Source organism: Mus pahari, chromosome 3, assembly GCF_900095145.1.
Source record: "Mus pahari chromosome 3, PAHARI_EIJ_v1.1, whole genome shotgun sequence".
In the NCBI taxonomy this organism is placed as follows: domain Eukaryota; kingdom Metazoa; phylum Chordata; class Mammalia; order Rodentia; family Muridae; genus Mus; species Mus pahari.
Genome location: NC_034592.1, coordinates 88,616,545 through 88,626,609, shown reverse-complemented (window position 1 = coordinate 88,626,609; position 10,065 = coordinate 88,616,545).

Genomic DNA, 10,065 nt, shown 5'->3' with positions numbered 1-10,065 from the left:
CTGAGGGGAGGGCGCACTGTGGAAGCTGTCCTAGGCCACCCCACCCCACCCCAACCCTGCCAGGCCTCCCCACTCCCTAGGTTTACAAGTCTCTTCAGGGTTAAGCGTATTTTCTCTCACTGAGGCCAGACCAGGCAGTCCTCTGTATGTGTGCCAGGGGCCTCATACCAGCTGGTGTATGCTGCCTGGTTATACACAATTTTAATCCCAGCAGTTGGGAAGCACAGGCTAGTGAATCCTGTGAGTTTGAGGCCAGTTGCAGTGCAGCCTTGACAGAGCTACATAATGAGACCCTGTCTTAGATAGATAGATAGATAGATAGATAGATAGATAGATAGATAGATGAGTGATACTACTAATGTACATACATATATACATAGATGATAGATAAAAGAAACATAGATACATACATGATACTACTAATATATATATATGTATACATAGATGATAGATACAAAGATAGATAGACGCATATATGCACTGATGATAATAGTTGATAGATATATGCATACATAGATGATATATATATATGTATGTATACATATACATATATACATATATACATAGGTGGTACATGAATGGGCAGCAGATAGCTAGATACATAGATACATGGATACATAGATAGGTACATAGATAAAATAAAGTAGAATGAGTCACACACATATGAGAAAGGAAAAAACAGGACGAAATTAAAAACTAATCAGAGTTGTATAATTACTATTTATTTATTTATTTATATTTTGATTTTTTGAGACAGGGTTTCTCTGTGTAGCAGTCCTAGCTGTCTTGGAACTCACTCTGTAGACCAGGCTGGCCTCGAACTCAGAAATGTGCCTGCCTCTGCCTCCCAAGTGCTGGGATTAAAGGCGTGCACCACCACCGCCTGGCTACTTTTTTTTTTTAAGGAAGTTTTAAGACTTTGAGAACAGTATGTAGGCAGGGCCACTTAAGGCTTCTGAGTGACATTTAGTGGCATTTATTACATGCAGTGTTTTAACGACACACACTGTAACTACATGTTAGGTATGCCTCCATGCTAGTGAGAATCCTACCATACACAGCCATCTCAGGAATTGATTTCTGGCCTCGTTTTCCCTTTCTCTGCCATCTGAGGCCACATACCACTCAACGTTAATAAGCACAGTAATATAGCAGGGCATGATGGTACAGACCCATAACCCCAGTGATCAGGGGGCCGAGTAAGAGTATCATAGGTGTGAAAGTATCTCGGCTAAAGTCCAATGCCTTACTAAAGAACAGGCAAAACAAAACAAAAACCAGACATAGCCATACATTTATACGAGCACCTCAAGGTGCTTGACTTAAAAAAGAACTCATATTTGGAAGATGGTTAAATTTACTCTTTCTTTCTTTCTTTCTTTCTTTCTTTCTTTCTTTCTTTCTTTCTTTCTTTCTCTCTCTCTTTCTTTCTTCCCCAAGTTTTAAACTTTCTTCTTTTTTCTTTTTTTATTAAATATTTTCTTCATTTACATTTTAGATGCTGTCCCCTTTCCTAGTTTCCTCTCCAAAAGCCCCCTATACCCTCCCCCTGTGCTGCTCCCCAACCCACCCACTCCTGCTTCCTGGCCCTGGCATTCCCCTGTACTGGGGCATATAATCTTCGCAAGACCAAGGGGCCTCTCCTCCCATTGATGGCCGACTAGGCCATTCTCTGCTACATATGCAACTAGAGACACAAGCTCTGGGGGTACTGGTTAGTTCATATTGTTGTTCCTCCCATAGGGTTGCAGTCCCCTTTAGCCCCTTGGGTACTTTCTCTAGCTCCTTCATTGGGGGCCCTGTGTTCCATCCAATAGATGACTGTGAGCATCCACTTCTGTATTTGCTAGGCACTGGCATAGATAGCCTCACCAGAGAGAGCTGTATCAGGGTCCTGTCAGCAAAATCTTGCTGGCATATACAATAGTGTCTGGGTTTGGTGGTTGTTTATGGAATGGATCCCTGGGTGGGACAGTCTCTGGATGATCCTTCCTTCCATTTCTTTCTTTTTTTTAAGCAACATGCATACTTAGATTTTTTTTTTTTTGGCTTCTTTTGCATGCCCAAAGTACCCAATACTATCTTTGACTCACAAAAAAATTAAAGAATTTGTTAACTCAAAAAAAAAAAAAAAAAAAAGCCTTACTCTAGTATGTGTCCTTAGAGACCGGTTCCCCAGTTCTAATTCCCTACGGTTTGTATAAAAATAGAGGAGGACTAAACTGTGTTACAGAAACAAACTCAAACTTCTGGGATACTGGATCATGCCTTTTTACCCTTTTACTGATAACTATAAAAAAACTGTGTGTGTGTGTGTGTGTGTGTGTGTGTGTGTGTGCACATACATCTCCCCCTTCCCCCATACATGCAGAAGGTAGTTCACCTTAAGTTCTTGCTAACATTATAATTAACAAAGAATCAGGTTAGGCATGCGTTGTTATAGTGTTTGAAAATAAGTGTTATTTATGAGCCAGGTGTGGTAGCACTGACCTATAATTCCAACTCTCCAGAGGAGTATTACATTTGAGGCCAACCCAGGGCAGAGAGGAAATTCAAGGCTATCCTGGCTATGTAGCAAGGCTCTACTTCAAAATTAAATTTATTCATCTATTATAAGTAATAATAGTAATAATAATATACATACTATTCCATAGAGCACAGAATTTGTTAATATAAGCTTTGAGAAACTATCTAGGCATAAATTCCTATAAAATAATTGTGTCTGGGTTTAGGAAATAAACATTTGCACTTGTATAGATTGTTCATAGACATGACCTTTTTTGTTTTGTTTGAGCCAGGGTCTCACTATGTAGTCCTGGAACTCAGAATGTAGACTAGAATTCACAGAGATCCTCTTTTCCCTCCTTTCTAAGGAATATTTGTCTTTCCAAAGGAAAGTATCTAAAAGACTGACCTCTGGCTTTGGCTCACCTTGTTTCAAACCATGCCTCAGTTTCTTAGCTCAAGTCCCTTGCTCACGAGTGACTCCTAGGGTCAGGCCTACACAACCAGGAAACAGAGTTCCTGTCAAAAGGCTTTAGCTTTTTATTTTTATTTTTTATATTTTTGGTTGTGAGCCTAGCCTTTAACAGCTGAGCCATTTCTCCAGCACTATTTTTTTTTTTAAAAGACTTGCTTTAATTTTTTAATTGTATATGTGTCTGTCTGTATGTATATGTCATATATGTATAAGTGTGTGCATGTGCATGTCTGTATATACCATGCATGTGTATATGTGTGTACGTGCCTGTGTGTGGGGTCATGTTCATGCGTGTCTGTCTGTATATGTCATGTATGTATATGTATGTGTGCATGCATGTGTGTCTGTCTGTCTGTCTGTATATGCCTTGTATATATGCTTGTGTATGCTTGAGTGTGCACATGGGTGTGTGTGCCTCTGTGTGTGCCTCTGTGTGTGTGTGTGTGTGCCTCTGTGTGTGTGCATGTGTGAGTGTGTGAACCTGAGGAAACATAGTTGCCAGGTGCCCTAGAGCTGGATTTTGAGGTGGTTGGGAGCTGCATAGTGGTGGTACTTAAACTTGTGTTCTCTGGAAGAGTAATAGAGACTCTTAACTCATGAACCATTTCTTCCTACCGAGCTCTAGCTTTTTAAAATCTGGTTTCCCTGGTTAAGTTTCCATTGGTTTCATACCTGCTGGATGGCCACCCACTCCCCCCGCCCCAAGTCTTCCTGTGTGTGTGTGGTACACTGCTTTTCTTACTTGGCCTCTCTAAGAACACTTCCTACTTCATGCCCTCCCAGGTTTCTCTGAGACAGAGTTCAGGTAGGTTAGGTGGGCCTCAAAGTCAGTGTAGCCAAGATGACCTTGGGTTTCTGATCTTCTTTCCTCCAAGTGCTGTTATCACTAGCATGTAACCCATGTCCATGTCCATGTTTATGCGGTGCTAGGAATCTCATCCGGAGCTCCCTGCACGCTAGGCGAGTACTCTGCCAGCTGATGTACATCCCCAAACTGTACACTTTGTTTTGGCCATCAAAACTTTTCTGTCTCTTGTGCTGTTTTTTTCTTAGGAATTTGCTAGGCAAAGTAATATAATTTAATACAATAACTATAATAAGAAAACACATTGCTTTCTGTTGGTATATGGGGTGGTTAATTTTGCTTGTCAACTGATGGGATTTATAGTCACTATGGAAATGAATCCCCAGTTACGTCTGAGGAACATTTTAGGTTAGGTTAACAGAGGTGGGAAGGTCTGCCCTAAGTGTGGGTGTCGTCATTTCCCAGGCTGGAGAAATGCAAGCTGAGAACTAGCAGTCCACCCTGTCTGCTTGGGGGCAGCTCAGCTGGTAGAGTCCTTGCCGTACAAGCATGGTCAGAGCTCCAGCACTCACATAAAAGACAAGCATGGCCATGTGTGCCCCCGGCTCCTCCTGGGGACATAAGTAAGATCCTGGGGACTTATTGGCTGGCCATCCTAGTCCAGTCAGAGACCCTGCCAGAAAACAAAAGGAAACACCACAAACATCACAAGGCAGGCAGCTCCTCACCTCTAACCTCATGCACACAGGCACACACATGTACATTCTCTCATTCTCTCATTCTCTCTTTCTCTCATTCTCTCATTCTCTCATTCTCTCATTCTCTCATTCTCTCATTCTCTCATTCTCTCATTCTCTCTGTCTCTCTCTGTCTCTCTGTCTCTCTGTCTCTGTCTCTGTCTCTCTCTGTCTCTGTCTCTGTCTCTCTCTCTCTCTCTCTCTCTCTCACACACACACACACACACACACACACACACACACTCATACACATGCACACATTCACACCACAAAACCAAGCATGTTATGTTGCTTTTAGGAAATTCTCATCCAAATCATAGCTCTGGTAAATTATTTTATTTCCAGTGGATCATGGTAGTAACAGTGACTTCTATCAGGTCCCTAGGAATGAGATGGGAAAAAGAAAAAACTGAGGCAAAATTTAGATCTGTTAAGATGTGCTTATGGCCTAGAAGTTTATTGTTAATTTGTACAATATGTTCTGAAGGAAAAAGAACAGCTTCCTAAATTTGAACTTGAAGCTGACACAGAGAGAAGCAATCTGACACCGCTGTTGCAACCAGTCTATTTGCAACAGCCAGAAAAACAAACTCAAATAAAACTTATCTCCGAGGTTTTAGTAAGGTGCGGCTGAGTGGATGATCTCACTTCTCCTTTCTTGAGCTTTGAAGGCCCTGTGAGGCCAGGTTCCAGATGTGGACTCTACTCATGATGCGTTTGACCGGCATCTCTCCCAAGATGCCGCCGCCCCTGAACATTTCAGTTTCTGATAAGGCTAAGAGTTTCTATTTTAAATGACGGCTTGACAAACGTTTACTCAATATGTTTAGATATTACTGATTTTTTTTGTATTCTGCTTTTAGGCTATATATTAAGAATGTGACTGACTATTGAATTCAAAACGAACACACATGCAAAAGTCATCTTGGCAAATGTCTTCAACGTTTTTAAAGACAGCAGTAAACATTTTGAGTGTACAGTAAGTGCTGCTTCTGGCAAAGCAGGCCGCTGGGAGAAGGGCTTTGCTACTCGGATGGCTTAGCTTTATTGCTTTTGTGATGAAAAACTGTAGAGTGCTTTAGGTATTGTTTTGTCAAGAGAGATGCTAGCATAGTGGCAAGAGGGAAAGAACTGTTTGATAAATGAGTGTTCAGAGCTGCAAGTGCTTACGAGCAGTGTCCTTTAAGTGAGGTGACAAAAAAAGAAATTAATGTGGGATTGTCTCTGTGTAAGTTGCAGAGCTTGCAAGATCCCAACCAGAGAACAGTAGAAACAGTGGAAACAAATAGATGGTCAGCTGTTCTTCCGAGGACCCAGGTTGCATTCCCTACACCCACATGGAATAGCTCCCGACCACCTGTACCTGAAATTCTAGGAGATTGGATACCCTGTTCTGGCCTCCATGGGCAACTATGTTCTTGTGCATGGTCACACACACACACACACACATTATTTTAAAATATATGCGTGAGACTAGGCATGGTAGTACATGCCTTTACTTCCTGGGGAGGCAGAGGTAGGTCAATTTCTTTGAGTTCGAGGACAGCCAGAGCTATATAATAAAGACCCTATTTCATAAATAAATAAATAAATAAATAAATATCCTAGTTAGGGTTTTACTGCTGTGAAGAAACACTGTGACAATGTAACTTTTTTAAAAAAATGATTTATTTATTTTTGTTTTATGTAGATTGGTGCTCTGCCCGAGTGTCTGTCTGTATGAAGGCCTTAGATCCCCTGAAATTAAAGTTACAGACAGTTGTGAGCTGCCATGTGAGTGCTAGGAACTGAACCCAGGTCCTTTGGAAGAGCAGCCAGTTCGCTTAACCACTGAGCCATCTCTCCAACCCACATGTCAATTCTTATAAAAGAGAACATTTAATTGGGGCTGGCTTATAGTTTCAGTTTAGTCCATTATTGTCAAGACAAGAAACGTGGTGGCGTTTGGTCCACCACGGTGCTGGAGACAGAGCTGAGAGTTCTACATCTTGGTCTGAAAAAGGCAGCAAGGACAGACTGTGTGTCACATTGGACATAGCTTGAGCATAGAAGACCTCAGAACCTGCCCCCACAGTGACACACTTCCTCCAATAAGACCACCTCTACTCCAAAAGGCCACACTTCCTAATAGGGCCACTCTCCATGGGCCAAGCATTCAAACACTTGAGTCTGTACTTATTCAAATTGCAACAATTAATTCAATTTTAAAAGATACATTACTGAATTTGTATGTTTGAGATCAGTATATTATAAAGATGATTTTGTGTGTGTGTGTGTGTTTGGTATGTGTTTGCAGTAAGTGTGTGACATAGGAGAATAGTGTATAGATATGTGTAAATGGGGGTGCAAACTCATGCATAAAGGCCATAGGAGGATGTTGAGTGTCCCGCTCAATTACCTTTCACCATATTCTCTTTATTTTTTTTATTTTTATTTTTTAAAGATTTATTTAGTATATGTAAGTACACTGTAGCTGTCTTCAGACACTCCAGAAGAGGGCGACAGATCTTGTTAAGGATGGTTGTGAGCCACCATATGGTTGCTGGGATTTGAACTCCGGACCTTTGGAAGAGCAGTCGGGTGCTCTTACCCACTGAGCCATCTCACCAGCCCCTCACCATATTCTCTTGAGACAAGACCTTTTACTGGATCTGGAGTTAGACCGACATCTAGCAAGCCCTTGAGATAATCTTCTCTCAGTTCCACAGAGTTACAGGGGTTGTGACCACGTCCACTTTTTATGTGGGTACTTAGGCTTTGAATTCAGAATGAAAATGAGGACATGACTCAGTGATCCACCTGCCTTTGCCTCTCAAGAGATGGGATTAAAAGCACGTGCTACCACCGCCTGGCTCATATATGTGTTCTTGTCCTCTGGCAAGCAACACTACTATAGAAGTACAAAGATTTAGTGAGAATAAAAATCTGTGAATGACAAAGGCAGAGAAGTCAGGAGCAGTATTAGGCTGGGATGTAGCTTGGTTGGTCGAGTGCCTACTTAACCTGCCAGAAGCCCTGAGTTCAATCCCCATGCATGAAACCAGGGGTAATGGTCTACGGTCTTAATCCCACCCAGCACTGAGAAGGTGAAACACGAGGATCAAAAATTCAAGGTCATCCCTGGATACACATGAAATCCTGTTTGTGCTACATAAGATCCTGTCTCTAAAACCACAACACAGTGAGAATTTCTGAGTTTAGTTAAACTGTACCTTGAAGTGGCTGAAAAGCTAGCTCAGCGTTAAGAGAGCTGGCCACTCTTCTGGGGGACCCATGCTCATTCCCCAGCACCCTCATGGTTGCTCACAACCATCTGCAGTATCGTGTGCTCTCTTCTGTCCTCCTTGAGCATTTTCATATACAGGGTATACCTGACACACACCTAAATACATACCGGCAAAAAATTCAATTAAACAAAACACCAAAACCCCCAAAATCCTGTACCTTATAATTCTGATGTATATTGTTTAAACAATTTTGTGTGGTGAATATAGTAACAGCATACAACCGAGCCAAAGGATAGAAGTCTACTGCAACCAGAAGACGTAAGACAAACATTGGATCCTATTTCCTGGTTCACGCCTCCTGGGTTGACTGGATAATATTATAAATGTGGCTCTATACAATATTTGCATGAAGCCAGGGCTTGATGCAAGGCAGGAAAACAAGCTTGATAAACTATTCCTCCTGCACTTGTATTAGGGAGGATGTTGGTTGATGTAGGCACACCCCAATTCCACTCCCCAGGACCGATGGCAAGAAAGAATATTTAAGGTCCAAAAGGAAGGGAAAAAAAATAAAAACAGCCACAAAAGTGGCAAAATCCCCCTCAATTGTCAATTTCCCGGATGAAGACGAATGTGGGCTGCCAGTGACTCAGGCTCTGATAGAGGTCCAGGGGTTGGTTTTCCGAAAACTTCAAGCTTTGACCAGAGCATCAGCTCTGTGGAGATCATCTCTTTGCTGACCTGTAGCCCAAGCTGACCTTGAACTTGAGATTCTCCTGTCTCCATCTCCTAAGTGCAAGGATTGCAGGGATAAGACACCACATGGGGCTTCAAATGCTTTATTTACTTTTTAAAAAAACACCCATGAGCCCCGAATTAAATATCATTATGTATCCCAGGCTGGCTTCAAACTCCTCCAGCCTAAGCCGCCATGATACTCGGATTCCGGGAACATGCTATGGGGTCCACCTCACCACTCCCCCCCCCCCCCTTTTTTTTTTTTTAATTTTAAAACAGGTTTTCAGGAAGTTTCCCAGGCAACCCTTGTACACCAACTTCTGCTATTCCTCCTCCTCCTCTCCCTCGTACATCGTGGTGCGGAGCCTAGTGCGCACCACGATGTACAACGTCCACAAGCAGCTGTGTAGATAGACCAGGCTGGCCTCAATACCAGAGATCTGCCTGCCGAATTCAGGGTGTGCATGGTCACCATTCCTGACTCCCTCCTCTTAGTGTGAGTGTGTGTGTGTGTGTGTGTGTGTGTTATATGTGCAGGTACCCTAGGAGACCAGAAGAAGGTATTGGATCCCCTAGAACTGTAGTTATATAAATGCAGTTTTCAGCAGCTTGACATGGATGCTGGAAACCAAATTTAAGTCCTTTGGAATTACTGCAAATACTCTTCACCACAAAGCCATCTCTGTAGCTTCTAGTAGTTTTTTTTTTCTCCTATTTTGAAAAAAAAAAAAAAAAGCCAAACATTTCACATCTGTTCTATAAAGTGAGTTTTGAAGACTTGTTTGTCTGTTTGTTTGGTTTTTGGTTTTTTTTCGAGACAGGGTTTCTCTGTGTAGCCCTGGCTGTCCTGGAACTCACTCTGTAGACCAGGCTGGCCTCAGAAATCCCCTTGCCTCTGCCTCCTAAGTGCTAGGATTAAAGGCATGCGCCACCACACCCCAGCCCATTTGTTTGTTTTGAAACAGGAGCTCACTCTGTAGCTCAGGCCATCCTCCATCTTATTATGTAGCTCCAGGGAGGCCCTGGACCTGCAGCAATTCCTTGGCTCTCTCTATAAAGTAGGACTGGGAAGGAACATATCCCCCGAGAGCTTTTCTGGATTGTGCCCTAACCTGCCCTGCCTATGCTCAGTAGTCACAACCTTCTTTACAAAAGGCTTGTTTTCAAAAGCAGGACAGCTGTGACGTCTTTGGAATTTATAAACATCTAACCTAGGATTTCCTCTGGTTGGTCATCTGTTTCCTCGTTTTAGAAGATGAAACGGCATTCTAGCATGTATTTTTAAATGCTAGATTTGCTTTGCAAATACAGGAAAAGCAACATGTTCTAATTTGCTTAGACTGGTATCCACATAATTCGAGATACCAGCTCCAGAGGGCACTGGGGGAACAATGCAAAAGAGCAGGTTTTGTGTGTGCGCCCATGAATGCAGAAACACATGTCTTGTATGTGTTTGTTGAAATGTTATATCCTATAAATGTGAAATTATTGATATGTAGCAATTGAATTTAAAAAAACAAACACATGGTTTAAAAAAGAAGAACAATCGGGGTTTTATGGCACACACCTAATTAATTC